This window comes from Lepidochelys kempii, chromosome 5, assembly GCF_965140285.1.
Source record: "Lepidochelys kempii isolate rLepKem1 chromosome 5, rLepKem1.hap1, whole genome shotgun sequence".
Taxonomy (NCBI): Eukaryota; Metazoa; Chordata; order Testudines; family Cheloniidae; genus Lepidochelys; species Lepidochelys kempii.
In genome coordinates this window covers 133,960,946-133,979,595 of record NC_136384.1, presented here as the reverse complement: position 1 = coordinate 133,979,595, position 18,650 = coordinate 133,960,946, and the positions used below count along the sequence as shown (strand labels likewise).

At 39.6% G+C, this 18,650-nt stretch overlaps 1 protein-coding gene across 9 annotated transcripts in view; it reads right to left on the bottom strand.

The window, feature by feature from the left end:
• ZNF462 (zinc finger protein 462) overlaps positions 1–18,650 on the bottom strand; it is a 104,474-nt gene that overhangs the window by 59,536 nt on the left and 26,288 nt on the right. The gene's annotated exons all lie outside the window — the stretch shown is intronic.

Genomic DNA, 18,650 nt, shown 5'->3' with positions numbered 1-18,650 from the left:
TATGAGCTCCTGCGTCACTGAAGCTTTAAGACTCACTAAGCTGCCCTAGTCCTCTGAGCTTTAGGAGCAGCCATTTTAGCTCAGACAACTCATGCACTCAGAGGCTCATAGCTTCTAGCTTGTGCACAACATGGCCTCACTTATCTGAGCTTCATCTCAAGCACACACGATTTTTTTTTTTTGCTAGAGTGATGCTAGAAAAAGCATCCTCATAAGAACACTACTTGCCTTCTTCTTATGATTTACCTTTTTCAACAGAGAATCTGCTGTTCCCATGCACTGTCAAAACCAGCACCTTTTCTCCCTCACTGATCATTTGCAAAGATCTCTGAAGTTCTTTTATCCCATGAATGATAAATGTGTTGATTAGTTCCAGCACAACAGTATTACTGAAGCAAGACACTTGTCCAAACTGTCCTACAGACTGAAGCAGCCCTCTTAAACAGGGGGAGGGGTATGGGGGGAAGGAACCCTCCAGAAGTCTCAGCCTCTTGAGAGTCGTCCTTCTATGCACAGAAGACATACCATATGACTCTGCTTGCCAGATTCCAAAGTCTAATGACCTTTGTTAATCACCAGCCAGCCTGCCTGCTTCAGCAAACTTTGCCAACAGACACACCCTTCAACACAAAGGCTGGAGCTATTCCTTTTAAAAGAGGTTCTCTGAAAGCTCCATTGTGTGGAAGACAGGAAAAACAAAAATCTCTTTCCTTAAAACTTCAGTCACTTTAGAAAGAACATAACAAAAGGCTTGCTACTGTGTGTCTTTTGGGAACATTTAGACCGGTTTACAAAACAAAAACCAGAATGAAGAAAAATTGAGGTTCTGAACAAGATAAACGCAACGGCTTCAGCAGTGCATAGTTAGAGCATCTATATTATATAAAGTTACAGTTCTTTAGTATTGTGGCACTTTCTGAAGTTATTCTCAAGGATGCTAGTTGTCGTCCAGATGAACTTGAACCACCGTCTCCTTGTTCTGCTACAAAGCAAATTAAAGGGTTATGAGATCAGTAAAAGCTACGGATTTTTAAAAAAATGACAAAAGACCCTTTCTAATGGGTTCTAGCTTTAATGTCACTAGGGCCTCTCCCACAAAAGCAGCACTGAGTCAGGGAAGAGGTTAATCTCACAGCAGATGAAACGAACAAACAGCCTCAGGTACAGTTGAATGGCCTTCAATTTGATGTTTTCATCAAGGCATGTACCGAAATCACAATGAATCGTATTTTGTGAAGCAGTTTGCCTTACTATTTACACATTTCTCTTTAAAATTCAAGCGCTGTATGAAGGAAAAAATCAGAAACTTATAGTTTGGGCTAAACTATCCAAAGAAACTGAAATGTGATGCATCTTTATTTTTTTCCTTATCAACAAAGGATATGGAACTGAGAGAGACCCATCTATCTGCAAGCAAAAAAGAGCACATTTTCAGTGCAGATGTTGATACTCCATTGAGTCATGCACCAAATAAAGGAGATAAAGCAAGATTTGCACAATTGTCCATCATGAGGCAGGAAAGGCAACATTTTCCATAGGTACACATACCAACACTGTCTTCTACATTCCGATTTTTTAGTCAACACACAATCTGTTTTATTTCCAGATAGTATGACAGCAAGATTTAGTTATTTATTTTTGTTACCAAATCAGCAAAATCAAAAGCAGAATAGGAAGCTTCTGAACTACTAAAGCAAAGTTTTAAACAAACCAAAAACAAAAAGCCCCAAAATAACAAACCATTCAAGGAATCCATACATCAAGCAAGACCTCTACAATATTCCAACCCATGCCTTGTGACCATGCTAACTACAGATATCATAGCTTCTAAAATACCCATACTAATGCCAGGCTACTCTCCTCATGCAGCTAGGGAAAAATTAAAATTAAAATGTCTAAGTTTGTCTAAATTTGTTTGGTCTACATAGAGTGCAACCTTTTCTTAAATTATATGGCTGTTTCCCATGAAAAAAGAGTCTCTGATTTTCCAACTGGAAAGAAACTTGAGCAAACAGATTTCCAAGTTTTTGTAGTTTTAAAGCTTCAGGCTGAAGTCTCCCGTTCTCTCTACCTTTCTTCTCCTAGAGCTTGGCAACAACTGAACTTCAGTACAAATAGTTCTGAGGGACTTACTTTTTTTTTTTTTTTAAAGTATGTGGTTTTGGTGCTTCAAAATACAAAATTAATTGTGAAGCCTGAAGTACTGTGACCTCAAAACTGAGCTTCTAGGGTTGACTACCCATCTGTTCTGTTTCAACAGTGCGTCTACAAGTTAAGAATACGTACGTGAACAACCACAACTGAAAAGCTCATGCTGAGCACACACTGAACATCCAGCTCAATTTTAGTATCACTGCCTTTAAAAATGAGTACTCCAATTTTCTGAGTTTTCCAACATTTGGAAGATCAGAAGCTTCTTTAGACCTAGGAAACAGAAGGCAAACACAGTTTTCATTTTGTTCACTTTAAATTTTATTTATTGCCAAGGTGAAGTTAATACAGAGCCACCCTAGGGTTGTATAGTTTATTACAGATGCACTGCTGCTAAACCTGCTACAACTTGACAAAATTCCCTTGGAGACTCATTTTACTTGGCCAAAACAGATCAGCATGAACAAAGGGTTTTAGTAGAGATTGAATTTGTGCGTTTGAGCAAACTTCTCCTCTAACAAAGTGCAGGAGGCCTCAGCATTGGTCTTCTTTTTTTTTTTTTTTTTGTCTGCTGGAGCTTAACCTCCCAGAAATAAACTATGAAACACTACAGCAATGTGATTCACCAGCACCTAATTATAGACATTACAAAATCTTCAAGAAATAGAACCTTAAATCTCATGAGTAACACCATAGGGTATGCGTTTTTTCCTGATACAGAAATCTAGATTTTAAAAGATGCCAGTATTTCACAGCTGCAGAACCTTCTCCTACTACAGATTAGATTACTTGTGAAATGCTTTATTTAGCCCAGGCATGTGTGGCTTCTGATCTTATTTTCTTAAGTTTTTTTTTTTTAAACACTATCTACATTTAACCATTCAAGACACCATTGAATAAAACTATGGGACTTTCTAGCAATGGAAAAGCTGACATGTTTGAGAAATGTAAGCCTGAAGGGTGCTATAAAAAGGGTGTGTCTTGTCATTTATATTCTTCACAGAATAGAAAGAATGAGGACATGAAAGACCAAATGTGTGCCCTCAGTTATATCGATGCAATCTCACTTGAGTCAGTGGTTTCTTTCAAAAGGACAACCTAAAGTGGTTTCCTTAGCAGCAAACTCAATCCTCTCAAGACCTTTGTTGGTATTTTTTTTCTTCCATTTTGTATTAGGAATGAAAAATAAAATCTATTTTCTTCCCTTATCTTTTTCATTTTTGTAGGTTTTGATGTTATTACATAGATTGCAGTAGCCCACTTCCTTAGTTAATTCAGAGATTCAGTTTGGGTACAGTAGACTCTAAAGCTAAATTCTGCCTTCAGAACATGGGTATAGACTATAAAGTCAAACTCCCTGTATGTTAACCCAATGGTTAAGTCTTCTGCATTACTTTTTGAAAATAAAATATATAAAACAAATCTGCATCCATCAGTCAAACACCATTCAAGTTGACTGTGTATGATGGTCATACATGCAGCTTCACCACATTTTGGCCATTAAGCGCTTATCCAGCTTCCTATGTGATCTCAATTTACCCATATTGAAAAGACATAACATATAAGACAGCATGAATAATCAAGAAATTCAGAAAGATACAAATGTGTCACAAAACAAAGGTTTCAGGAAAATAAACTATTGTGATCAGAGATGTGCTATACTCCACGAATAATAAATAATAAAACCACAATTTGAATAGCAGCAATAAAAGACCTAAACACCTCTGCTAGTGTTTGGATATACATTTTAGACAATATTTTGAATGTGGCATGAGCTTCAAGCCAGGTTTCACAAAATGAAGTCTACCTAGTATATGCTGAAATTCTGGTTGACCACATTGTTATAAAAAACAGGCACTATGAAGCTCCACAAGGAGCAAGAAATGCATGTGAGCATAAACACACACACACATAGAGATACACAACTAAATTCTATTCTGGTCAATTGAGTTGCATCTTCTTTCATGTCAGTGGAGTTGCATCCACTTATACCCATGCTCAATTTGGCCCTTTACAATGTGTGAGTCCGTGTCACATGCAAATCATTTATAACAGTAGGTCAGTGCAATACAAGTAAGAGAATTTTCAAGCTACTAAACAGCTTGCAAAACCTTCTATCCTTAAAAGGAAAAAAAATCCTACGTGAGAGCTGTATTTTTATGAGACAGAGGAAAACTTTACAACAGCAGCTTTGGGAGTTAGGACATAAAGTACTTAGACCTTTCAGTGAGCAAAAACTTCAATTCTCAGAAAAGCTCTGGGTGTTTTCTTCTTGAGACCTTGACACTCACACATACAGAAACCACTACTGCAAACAGGTCAGAGCAACAGATAAAGTGCTACAGGCTCAACCTGTTCTCCAAGGCTGTCTTCACTGCAAAATGGATGGATTTCAGCTACAGTAGGGTACCTGACATTTGTTAACTATCCCAGTTTAAAACCCCAGTGGAGACAATCCACTGTCATTTCTACTGCAAGGTACCCAGGCAAGGTCACTTTGCCTAGCTACCTTGCAGTCAAAACAAACAGTGCTTTGTCACCACCTGGGTTTTACAGTGGGACAGCTAACATCTCTTAGTTGTCCCGTGGTCAACATGCTTTAATTTGGCATTGAAAACAAAGCCCAAAATTATCTAAAATAATTCTGAACCGAAGTGTTACTTGGAAAGAAACCAGGGGGGAGGGTGGGTGGGGGTATGTTTAGACATAGGTTACTTGAATTCCATGAGAACACCAGATGGTTTTATTAGTTCGAACTGCCCTAATACAGGCAGTTTTCATGATAATAATTCAACTGATTTTTTGCCTCAGAATTCCAAACATATGAATGAGAAGTGAAACAGCTTAAGTTGCTGTCTGAATTCCTGGAAGATATTTCAAAATTGTAAAACTGAAGGCAGATTGCAGATATGCTGCCACAAAAAATTAAGGCAGTTTATTAAAAGCTACAAAGTTTGGTTCTGGACACGTCTCTCAGCCTTCATCTATTGAAGTCAAGTTGCCAGAAACCAAGTGAAAACTCAGGCCTTGGGCAACCGGACTTCCGCATAACAAAATCAGACACAGAAAGATTGTTTACAAGTCTCCCAAAATTAGATGCTCAGGCCTGTTTGACCCCCAAAAAGTTGCACTCTCAGTCATCGCTGCCATGTAATTCAAAGGATAAAAGAAGACCCTCAGAAGAATGCCATGTGGAAGATAGTTAACCTTACAATACCAAAAAGGGTCTGGAGACAGGGGTGCTGGGACAATGTACATAGTAGGGGTGTTGAGAGCCATTGAACCAAACTGTAAATCCTGTATACAATGGGAACCACTTGAAGCCAGGGGGTGTGGTGACACCCCCTACATCCCTAGTTCCGGCACCTATGTCTGGAGAGGTGAATGATAAGAATTTGATCCTCCACAAAGATGTGGATATAATGCACTTTTTCTTCCCTAAAAATTTAGGTAGTTCCTTACGTAGAGTGACCAGATGTCCCGATTTTATAGGGACAGTCCCGATATTTCGGGCTTTTTCTTATATAGACACCTATTACTCCCCACCCCCATCCCGATTTTTTACACTTGCTATCTAGTCACCCTATCCTTACCTGTGTTACTGGATAACTGTAGCTGGGGGGAGGAGACTGTCTCTCTAGGTAAAAGGAAATTCCCTAGAATCAATATGTAGAATACTTCCTTGAGCATATATTGCAAGAAGATCGAACAACTGCTTTACCCAGAAGGGGAAACGGTAATTTCCTTGCAGGTTCCTTTAGTTCTCCTATACAAGCCCAGACAGGCGGGTTTGCTTCCTCTTCCCAGCAGGTGAATAAATAAAAGTACTGAATCCTCTTCCTGGAGAAAACCCTCCCGGGAAATAATTCTATTAAGCCAGGTTTGAGATTCTAGTAAGTGCCTTTCAGAGGAAGATGCTATTAGACAAAACCATCTTCCAAAGGAAACATTAAGCTAAAACATTTTGTAAGAGCCCAAGAGGAACGGGCCATGACAGGAACAGGACAATGGAGAAAATCTAGACGGCAAATGAGGCCAGTTGTCCTATTCACGTGCTCAGTGCTCAAGGAGAACTGACTGCCTCAGGTTTCAGAGTGGTAGCCGTGTTAGTCTGTATCAGCAAAAACAATGAGGAGTCCTTGTATATTTGTTAGTCTCCAACGTGCCACAAGGACTCCTCGTTGTTCTGACTGCCTCAGTGGCACCCACTGACTTCTCAACTTGTCAGAAACAGACATTGTCTTGGCCCTCCTGTGAACACTCTGATACCAGAGTCAAACAACTAAACCGACTTGGCTTTTTGCACCAGCCACCTGAGTGTACTTCTCACATTGTAGAAAACAAGTGAAAGATCTTTTTTATTAATAGCAAGTTGGAAGGTTACCATAAATGCCAATTTATGCACCATGCAAACTGTTACAAGAGCACACACTCTGTGTATATATATAGTTAATACATAAGGTGCCTGGAGATAGTGCTCAGGAACACAACAGCATAAAGCCGGGTTTTGTAGAACCAATAAAACTATTTGTTGTGCCCTGCAAATAATTTTCTCTAGCAGCTCATTACACAATGTGTTACCAGACTCTTCAGCACGGCAGAACCTTATTAAAGTTGGCTGTCTTGCCAAGAAAGTCAACAAGTGAACCCAAGTCAGGACTACCAGGTTATATAATCAGGGTTCCCTCTGTGGTGAACTGGATATAGCTGGCAGGATAATGCTTTCTGAAAAACAGTCCAAAGAGTCAGGAAGGGCAGAAACATCATACAGCAGAAAGCTACACTCGTCCCCAGTTACTCTGCTGCTCCTAGTAATCCCTACAATAGACAGACACAGATACTTCCTAACCCAGCCATCTGACCATTTGTCCCAGTCCCAGTTATAAAGGTCTGACTGCTTAGGGTGCATGATTGATAACCTATGTGTGTGCATTAGGAAAGTCTGATTTTAGTATCCAAGAAGCTCGATTTACACAGGCCACATGCCGTATGTACTCTTTTCACTTCAAACTGATGACACAGCTAGGCCCAGCTCATGTATTTGCGAAATTAATAAAGATCCCTGAAATACTACATTATTTTATGGGCCCAGGGATCTGAAACTTGGTGATGGACATAAAACAGGAGGTTCCATTTCCCCAAGGTCAGCCAGCCAAAAAGCAGAGATCGGATCTGGTCCTGATGCTTACAAAAATCCTCAACAAGGAGAAACACAGAATAATGAAAAGATATGCCTCTCAAAGACTAGACAAACAGGAGTTCTGCTGGAGAAGTGTTCCATCTGCCACCTTGAGACCTAGACCCAGTGCTATATTGGTATATTATTATATATATATATATATATTAGGTATATTGGGAAGAGACCCAAAGTAATACTAAAAAGAAAAGGAGGACTTGTGGCACCTTAGAGACTAACCAATTTATTAGAGCATAAGCTTTCGTGAGCTACATTATGCAAAGTAATACTGTGGCTGGAACACCTAAATAAATTCCTGGGGTTGTTTCTAACAAGTGCTATGCAATGTCCACTTGGGTACGAGTACTAGGCTCCTAGCTGGATGAAGTTCAAAGCATGGGCTGAAACCCAGAACTACACATAGATCAGTTCCATGGAGAGCATCTGCAGACTCTTTTCTTCATGAGCATGAAGTGAACTAAATGTCTTCCCCATGAGCTCAACTAAATGAGGCCTCTAGAGTGAAGGGTGTGGTTTTCTTAATCAGCATTCTGAAAGCTCTAGATGCCTGTAAAGATTTATCATCTTATTACTCCTAGTTCAAAAGAGTTGACATGTCTAGAAGCCTTCCAAGGAGGATGAGAAAGGGTAGTTACTAGTAAGGTTTTAACACTGTAACTTTCCAAATTGCAAATGATAAAACCAAAGCATTGCCAACCACCAGCCATGTTCCAAGGCATCAATAAGTCTAATTAAATTGGAACCTGGTTGACAAAGCCAAGTAAGGGGCAGCCTATATGCTGTGTAGTGTTATCTCACTGAGATTCAGAGCCCATGTCATATGTATAAGGCCTAGGAGTACTGTCAGTGGCTGAAGTTTCCCTACGGAAAAGAAAGTCTCTAAAGATGACTATTTTGATTAGGCTTCAAGTCCTCAGGTAAAAACAGTGATTTCTCTACTCTTTACCACAATCTTACGAAGCATTCCTCTCACTGCTACTTTAATGCTTATTTATTTAAAGCTTATTTCCTCGTATCCTAAAGTCTCCTGAAATGCCACGTACCTTGGACATACAGTGCAATCTTCCGCCAACTGGCCAACAAGTTTCCTCAGGTCGATGCAACATACTGCTGACCAGTTTATAATGAAACCCAGGATGCAATATCATTTGCCCACTGAGTTCTGGCAAAATACCAGCAAGGATCTTTGCCTAGTCATAGCCTCAGGCAGGATAAGAGAAAACAGTTCAGCCAGTTTACTTCCCAGTGCACTTCAAAAGATGGAGTATTTGACAAACTGCCATTAGCACTTACCTGGACCAGTGCTTAACACTGGGTTACACTTTGCTGCATCTAACCGGGAGCCGTTCCTTTGTCTCTTTGGGGATGGAGGTTACCAACAGCCATCAAGTCTCACTCTTGACTCTACTGACCACCAATGCCATTAACTAGATTGAACTAGCATGAACAGGATGGTGTCCAAAAGAAAGCTCTGCCTCTTGAGGAAAGGCTTTGTGAAAAGCAACAGGTCCATCTCATGACCTCGGTGCCATGAGGTGGATGCCAATTATAGTTGGAACATTCCACCAACTCTAAAGACAGCATCTTCAGGATCTCTTTGTGATCCCTAGTCTCTGCCTACTAGAAGCTTCAACTCTTCAAGAGAAGGAAATCTGCATTAGAATGAAAGGGGTGCTTTCACCTCTTGGAGATGGGAAAAATTAAGCTCTGATGACATCAGACCCTCATATTCCATGAGAATCTTGCTGGTTCATTCAGATCAGTTTTTTCCTTCTGCCTCCACTCGCTGAAAGGAGTGAATCAGCACCAGTTTCTGTAAGCTGGTATAGGAAGACTACACGTAAAGTGTTTTTAAAAGAGCAGTACATTTTGGTTCAACTTTTATAATTGGTATAACACACAGGCACCATATGTCGTCTAGACAAAACAAAACAAAACTCCTGTACTTTAAAAAAATAAAAATAAAAAATAAAAAAAATAAAAATTACAGCATTGCCAGTAATAGTTCACAATACTAGCTATCGACTAAGGTTAACGGAACATCTCCAGCCAGCAAGTCTTTTGACTAGAGAGGCATTGGAAACTGTTACACTGAAGTAAGTAAAAGCAGCATTGCCTTGCCCTGCACCATAAAAAGGGTGTCTTCAGCAAAAGAGGTGTGCACTCCATTACATAGGTGATTGTTCAGAACAGTTTCCAGCACAAATCCAGAACAAATCTCCATCAAACTCACTTCTCATCTGTCAAATCACTACACTCCAATAGAGGTTACCTGTCCTCCTCCCTTAACTACTCCAAACACAATCAAGTTAAGAAGAGAAACATTTTTAAACTGAAAGAAAAGGAGTACTTGTGGCACCTTGGAGACTCCTTTTCTTTTTGCGAATACAGACTAACACAGCTGCTACTCTGAAACCTGTTATTTTTAAACTGAGTTATATCAAAAAAGGTAAGATGCCAGAGCTCTAATGGAGGAGTTCTGTCCCAGTTTATTCCTTTCTGCCTTAAATAAGCTCTTTGAGGGTCAGTCAGTGAGATCCAATTTCTTTTTCTTTCTTCAAAGAAATATCCATAAAAAGGAAAAAATAACTAAGACTTTCTTTGTAAATGAGGCCCATAGCTAAGGGAGGTAATCAGAGATGATTACTGACTGCATCCTTACAAAGACAGAATCACTACAAGTTTGTAGACACTACAGAAGTACAGTAGGAATACCAACCCATAAGATACAAAAGCAGGAAAAATAGGGAGACTGTAAATGAATTAGAATATTAAATTTTTGGACCTAAAATTAAGCACATAGAAACAATTTCAAGATTAAAGCTGACCCCCTATCATCTTAAATTTTTTCCTACTTTGAGAACATAGTGGGTTAAATTTTGTTTGTCTGAACAGGATGCTGGATAGAAGGTGGTAAAACATTATGAAGCTAGTGGTCAGATACTCAAACCATACTCCATTAACAATAAATATGCAGATTAGTAAAAAGATAAAATTAAATATATATCTATATCTAGATATACATTTTATTTACCTCACTTGCACTGACCCTTCTTGATCTCAGGATTATTTTATCACAACTGAAAGAGACAGATCCCAATAACGTAACAGTACTCTGGATTCCTTGTTCTTACGTTTTTCACCCACAGCTGATCTTTCTACATTACTACTGAATTAGACAAACAGCTGTTAATAATTTACAAATGGCTCATTAATTCTATTAGCCACCTTGGACCATCATCAGTTCCAGACTTGGCCCACATGTCTTATTCAAAACCCTTAAATAGATAGGCCTGTCTTCTCTATGGGTGGTGGAGGGAGAAAGAAAGAAAGAAAGAAAGAAAGAAAGAAAGAAAGAAAGAAAGAAAGAAAGAAAGAAAGAAAGAAAGAAAGAAAGAAAGAAAGAAAGAAAGAAAGAAAGAAAGAAAGAAAGAAAATCTATAGGACTGCCCACCTGAGAGATGCTCTGTAGGTATTTCAGTTGTCTTCATTTTAGGAGTTCCAGTTAATCTTCAGATTATACAGATAACCTCAATTTTAATTTATATGTTTATTTTTTAAGGAAAAAAGAAAAAAAAAGATCTGTCCTATGAGAATGCTTTCTTTAAGGCAAGGTGAACACAGGAACAGATTTTCACTTTTCCTCCCCTAACAAAAGAAAATGCATTGATGGGTCCCAGAGGATTCTTTGGAAAGCTCTCATGAATGTGCTTAATCAACAATGGGAACCTATCCAAAAGAAAAAAAAAATGCCTGGAAGGTCTGTGTCCCAAGACATTCAGATCAATCCAAGAAAAGAGCTGCCGTCCCCTACTCTACAGGGCGCAGTGGGGGACAGCGCTAGATTTGCATTTGCATTTTATTTTCAGATGTAATTATTAAAAATGATGAAGATGAGTCTGAGAAGAGCCACAAAGCAAAGTGCCAAGAGAATAGAAGCAGCATTTTCTTAGGCTTTGGCCTGAAAGTCTGACTCTTTACACCATCGTAAGTTTAAAAATGCAAATATCAAATAGATCACCATAGAACAGACCTTCCCAGCTGTCATTCTGCAGACCACCAGTGGCCCATGAACACTCACCCTTGGTCCATGACCCTAGTCACAAGGTGCTGGTTATCGTCTCGTTTTCAGCTGCTGTAATATTAATTCTCCATGTGAAACAACTGCTGTAGTTTCCACAGCACTATTAGCTGCCTGGGGTTGCTGTAACATTCTTCAACAATGGAAGAGGAAAGAAAACACTCTTAGCTGCCAAAAATATTAGCAAGCTCCTTCACCAAGACACAAATAAGATGAAATCTCTGCAGAATGTGCATGTGTAACACCCATTTAGTATTACCAAGATGGCCACTCCTCCCATTCTGTCCTTCCCTCTCAGCATGGTCTCATACAACCTACAATCCCTGCAGCAGTCTTGGGTAGTTTATCTTGGCACACTCTTCTCGTCTGTTCTTCAGTCTTCAGGTTTTCGGTCTTCAGGGCATACCAGATGCAGAATAGATAGGTACAAAAGGATGAGGAAAGTCTTACACAGTGATCAGAGTAGTCAGATGGCAAAGATGGCACTTGCAATTCTTCATTTAACAAAACCAAACAAAATGCCCATGACCCTCTAGGACACCCAACAGAAGTTTCAAACCCAGTGAGATACATACAGTACATAATACATCGCGGTACCATTCAGGGTACCTGAAACCTTCAAGAGAGATGCTCTGAAAACAAAGAAGAGAATCCCTGGGTTAGGCAGTTAAACAAGAGAGAATGTTCCACAACGGTAAACAGGATGTGCTGCAGAAATTACGCTACTGTATTCCAACATAAAAAGGGCATGACTTAGATTGATTTTATTGATGGTTGTGCAACTAGTTGGAAAATTAAACAATGTTGCACCCACGGGAAAACAAATCCCCGAACTTTCCTCCTCACCACTTTCCTGAGAGCTTCACTTGGTAGAGTGAAGAGCACTTCACAGCACTGGAGCCCTCCACCTCAACTGGACACAGATGAGGAGATGGCAATGGTTTGCAATGCACATATTGTTGTGACATTGTGCTGTAAAATATGCATTATGCATAGGCTCTCTCAGGATTTAAGATAGGGTTGCATTTCTAAAAAAATCATGTTAAGAACTGAGGAATAAAGAATTAAAAAACCACATGGGCCAGAGCTTCAATTGGTTGAAGTCAGCCTCGCTCTGCTGGAGCAATGATTATTTATTTACAGCAGCTAAGGCTCTGGGTGCATGCTTACAAGTACAAGGGGAAATGGAGCAATGGATGATCCCATATAGGAAATGACAATAGACCTCTCTGTGTTATTATCAAGGGCATCCATTTCAAATAAGATCTTAACTGATTGCACTGCCAGTCAGACACAATGTTCAGTAACACCACTTTCTATTCAGGCCTGCCAATTCACTGGTCTTTCAATGCAAAGATGGTTATGTGAACTGTATGAGACCCAAATGTAAATACCAATCTGTTTTGTGGGACCTCTTGTTTACATGCCACCCCAGCCCTTAACACTATACCAAAGGTAAAGCATAATCAAAAGTTAAACTCTAAAATATTTAGAGTCCATTCTAGACCTGGGCTAATACTCCAGAAGTTATTGGTGAATATTTGTTTGAATAAAAACCACAAATATGCTGAGACGTATTTGCATCCCCTTTCATTCATTTCCTGAAAGCATTCATACACATGTGGGGGGTTGTGTTTGTCTGCAAGAATGTGGAAAGTGAAAGTTTCATATTCATGTGAATTCACTGACTCAGTGGTTTATGCCGGAAGTGTTCACGTGGACATGTTGAAATCTCATTTATAAAGCTTCCAACCAAGGAGCAGAAACAATACTCTGGGACCAGTCATACACCACGAACAAGTCATTGAAGTCCATGTTAACAGTTCACAACTAGCTCACAGGCTGAAATATTTTGGAATAGTTAACATAACCACAAAAATCCTACCCTGTTGAGGATACAACAAGAATGGAAAGAGAAGGTAAAATACATCAAATAATGTCTGCACAACTACAAATATTCCCCTACCCTGTTGCTAATTATTTGTACTACAGTAGCCTACAGGCCTCAGTGATTGAGGCCCCATTGTGGTAGGCCCTATCCAAAAACATAAAGTAAGAGATAGTCCATACCATGAAGATGTTGCACTCTAAATAGATGGAGACAGAGGGACAGAGATAAGGAAGTGACTTGCCCAAGGTCACAGAGCAGGTCAGTGGCAGAGCCAGCAACAGAATCCTGGTTTCCAGACTCCTACTCCAGATCCCTGTCAATTAGGCCATGCTGCCTATGTGCCAACATCTCCAACGTCCTTGGGTTTCTCACCACCCCACCCGTCAAAAAAAGTGTGGGAACAAATCCAACAGTTAGTTTTTTCCAAATGCTGGTGGCTGCACCAGCCATTCACTTCTGCGGCAAAAAACAAAAAGCAAGACCCTTATGTTTTGTGGGTTCAAAAAGGTTCAAATTGCATCAAGAGAGAGAACCATGTCTTTTGAAAGCATAGGCTGGAATATCTTCAAGAAAGGCTTCCATTTTTGAAGCACTCCTACCACTTTCTTTGGACACTGGGATTTTCTCACGGCTACCTTTAGTTCTCAGATATCATTAACGACTTGTGGTCCAAGGACTGACCAGGAGAACAATTGCTCCCACAACACAGGCAAAGCAACAGAGCTCTTGTAGCTCATAATGCCATGCCACAAGTGTAGGTACCACTGAGATTGCGTCATGCAGAAAGGTAGCTATCGCAAAGATCTTTTTCTGCAAACTTGAATTGAGGCCTGCAAGAAGTCATGGAACTCAAACGGGAACTCTGCAGTCCGCTCCCTATGAATCCAAGTTCTATGGACAGACACAGATCTGGAATAATCCAATCTTGCTAACATCCTCCCCACTCCCACACCCCACTCTCTCTCTTCTTATCAAAGACATTACTGGTGTAGCACTTCTCTGAAGGGATAACAATAGATAGGCTTGATCCCGAGACCCCAGAGATGTTCCCTGCATTGCTAACAAAGGAAAATTAATGTATATGTATTTGCTGGGAGCTGCAAATTTGAAAGATTCTTCCTAGAGAGAAAACATCAAATGGCAACACTTCTTCAGGTTTTTACTCAACAACAGACCAAGACACCAACAGCTACCACAGTCTGAGAGGGCCAAGCTAAAAGGTTAGGTGTTCCAATTTATATTTACTGTGGGGTGGGCAAGGCAAACAGGGAGATTACATCTTCACTGTTCAGGTGGCATGGGGTACAGCCAGAAGAGGACCATCTCCCATTCACTAAACCCCTAGTTAGTAGTAAGTTCTGTGTGGCTGATGTCATTCCTGAAGGAACCATCATACTGCCAGTGGGTAGCGGGCCCAGCTCCTTTCTCTCTGAGCCAAGTCAACTGACTGGCTCTTGGACTGCCGAGGTCAGAGTGGGAAAGATTTCAGATTTCTTCATGGGGGCTAGTGGGGACCCTGGGCTCCCCATTCTTTACCAGTTCTATTCATAGTGCTAGGTAGGGTTTGGCAGTAGCAGACTGAGCAGCAACTTTTGGGGGGAAGCTGGTAGGAAGAATGGGGACCATCACAGAACTGGCAACTTCACAGAATCATAACAATTAGGGTAAATGACCTGTTGCGTCTCTTCCATCTCTCCCCCTGCCTTCCTCCCAAAGGTAGAATTATGCCCTGGAGTTTTTTAGCACTATCTTGAGATCAGTTTTAAAGATGTTACCATTAGAGACCTATTCCCACAACACAACACATCCCAGTGTTAAGGAGATTTTTCTAGTTTTTAGTTTCATCAATTCCAAAGCCAGAAGAGACTATTGTGATCATCCGGCCTTTATAACACAGAACACAGAACTTCCCCAAAATAATTTTAGAGTAGATCATTTAGAAAAACATCCCATCTTGATTTAAAAATTGGGAGTGATGGAGAATCCGCCACAACCCTAGGTAAATTGTTCCAATTGATGAATTACTTTCACAGTTAAAAATGTATGCCTTATTCCGAGTCTGTACTTCTCTAGTTTCAACTTCCAGCTATTGGACCATGTTATTCCTTTCCCTGCTAGATTGAAGAGCCCATTATTAAATATTTGTTCCCCATGTAGGTACTTCGACTGTAATCAAGTCACCCCTTAACCTTCTCTTTGTTAAGCTAAACAAATTTAGCTCCTTGAATCTATTACTGTAAGGCATGTTTTCTAATCCTTTAATCACTCTTGTGGCTCTTCTCCAAACCCTCTTCAATTTATCAACATCCTTCTTGTATTGTGGAAACCAGAACTGGACACAGTATTCCAGCAGCAGTCGGATCACTACCAAAGACCGAGGTAAAATAACCTCTCTACCTGTACTTGAGATTCCCGTGTTTATGCATCCAAGGACTGCATTAGCCCTTTTGGCCACAGCATCACACTGGGAGCTCTGTTCAGCTGAATATCCACCACGATCCTTTTCAGAGTCACTGTTCCCATAATAGAGTCCCCCATCCTGTAAATATGGCCTATATTCTTTGTTCCTATACACATTTACATGTAGCCATATTAAAAAGCATGTTGTTTGCTCATGCCCAGTATTAATAATCTGTCCTCTTCATTATTTATCACTCCCCTAATTTGTGTCATCTGCAAACTTTATCAGTGATTTTGATGTTTTCTTCCAGGTCACTGATATAAATATTAACAATATTAAGAATTAATTAACAATAATAAGAACAGATCTCTGTGGGACCCCACTAGAAACACACCACTCAGTGATGATTCCCCATTCACAGATGCATTGAGACCTATCAGTTAGCCAGTTTTTTATCCATTTACTCTATGCCATGTTAATTTTATATCATTCTAGTTTTTTTTATCAAAATGCCATGAAATACCAAGTCAAACATCATACAAACGTGTTTTACATCAACACTATTACCTTTATCAACCAAACTCGTAATCGTATCAAAAAAAGATACCAAGTTTGACAGGATCTGTTTTCCATAAATCCATGTTGATTGGCATTAAATTATATTACCCTCCTTTAATTCTTTATTAATCAAGTCCCATATCAGCTGCTCTATTATTTTGCCCAGGATCAATGTCAGACTGAGAAACCTGTAATTACTCTTTTTAAATATTGGCACAACATTAGCTTTCTTCCAGTCTTCTGGAACTTCCCCAGTGCCCCAAGACTTATAGAAAAATCAAAATTAATGGGCCAGTGAGCTCCTCTTTTCAAACTCTTGCATACAAGTTATCTTGACTTGCTGATTTTAAAATGTCTAACTTCCATAGCTGCTCTTTAACGTCCTCCTGAGATACTCGTCAAATGGGGGGAAAAAGAAAAAAAAAGAAAAAAGTGTTGTTGCGATATGATGAGACAACCGCATTTTTTCGAAATACAGAAATATTTATTGAACACTTCTGCATTTTCTGCATTATTATTAATAATTTTACAATTTCAATATAGAAATGGACCAATACTGTTGTCAAGAATCTTTTTTTCCCTAACGTACTTAAAAACTCCTTCTCGTTGTCCTTAACTCTGCTGGCCATAGATTTTCTCCTTGTGTCCCTTTGCTTCCCTACATTTCCTAGCTTCTAATTTATATTCATTACTAATAACTTCCCCTTTCTTCCATTTGTTATATATTATTTTTATAGGTGCCCTCACTTCCCCTCTAAACCAGGTTAGTTTTTTAACTAAAACGGCCTTCTTCCTTGACAGTGGCTTTTCAGGCATCTAATAAAGTAAATAATTATCTATAATCATTCGCCTATTTCTGATTAAATTCTTCCTCCCAGCTGATCTGGCTCATAATTGTTTTCAGCTTTGTGAAATTGGCCCTTTTAAAGCATCGACTGTATATATAATTACTGTTCTGGACTTTATTCTGCTTGCACATTATAAATGTAATGAAGTCATGATCACTTGTACCTAAACTACCATTAATTTTTAGTTCTGTGATCAGTTCATCTTTAGCTATCAAGATGAGGTGTCATATAGAATTCACCTTTGCTGGTGGCTATACTTTTTGAGTTAGGAAATTGTCATCTCTCAGTCTTAGAAATTCCAATGATGTTTTAGTACTGACAGCATGAGACCTCCAGCATATATCACTCAAATTGAAATAACCCCATGATCATGCAGCTTTCTTGCCTACACATTATAGATAGGTACGTATGGTCATCCTGTTCCCTAGTGTGATTTGGTGTTTGTAGCAGTCACCAACTAATACCTCATCTTGTGCTTCACCGGTTAAGACACTGATCCATAGGTATTCAAAATCATTTTCGTCTGAGTTTTCAATGACTCAGAAATAGGTAATGTCATTTTTGACAGAGTGCAACTCCCCCTCCCCTTTTACTTACTCGATCTTTCTGAAATAATTTATAACTATTGATTTTAACATTCCACCAGGTTTTACTACTACCAACTAGATTGAATTTATGCTCTTAAAATGAGCAATTCCAATTCCCCTTATTTGTTACCCAGGTTCCTAGCACTGGTGTACTCAGGGAATTAAATTATTTCTTCTCTTTGTGTCCTTTGGTTCCTTGATTAGTTTGGTTTAACATCTCAATTCTGTTCTAAATGAATGCTCATATCTTCCTTCTTCTTACCCTCCCCATCTGTTCTTAGTTTAACAAGTTTAGTTTTCCCTGAGGGTAAACTGAGAGTTGCCCTAAGGGGAGATCTGACCTCTTCTCTGAAGCTGCTCTGATCTCTTAAGTCTTTGGAAAGGGTAAAAGTTGGCCACCTCCTACCAGCAAGGCCTCCTAACTCCACAGGTATATGAGGCAGCCATAGAGTAGTAAGATGGCTCCTTGAATTCTTCTACTTCTTCCTCTGAACACGGTTAGTGCACTGGCCCCACTATGATCAGGACCAGGTCAAAGCCAAAGTCGAAGCGTCTTCTGCTTTTTCCTTTTAATTGTTTGACTTTACTTTTGCAAAGAAGCATGTTTTGAAAAGTAGGTGCTCCACTCAGACCTATTACCCAGTAACACAAAGGAAATGAGGGGGGAAGAAAAGCCAGACAGACAACACCAATGAAGTCAGTCTAGCAAGCAACTGTCGCTGCTGTCTCTCAGTTCACTTGAAGAGGAGGAGCATTACAAATTGGTATCTGAAGGTACAGAAGTCTTAAATTACTTCCTCTTTCCTTTTAAGGAACAAGAATCCCTTTGGGTTTTCATTGTCCTTTCCTCTGTACTTAGTAACTGACACAGCTTTGGTCAATCAAGATTTTGTGTGTGTGCATACTATGTCTGGATCCTCAGAAAGGCAGTCTGGT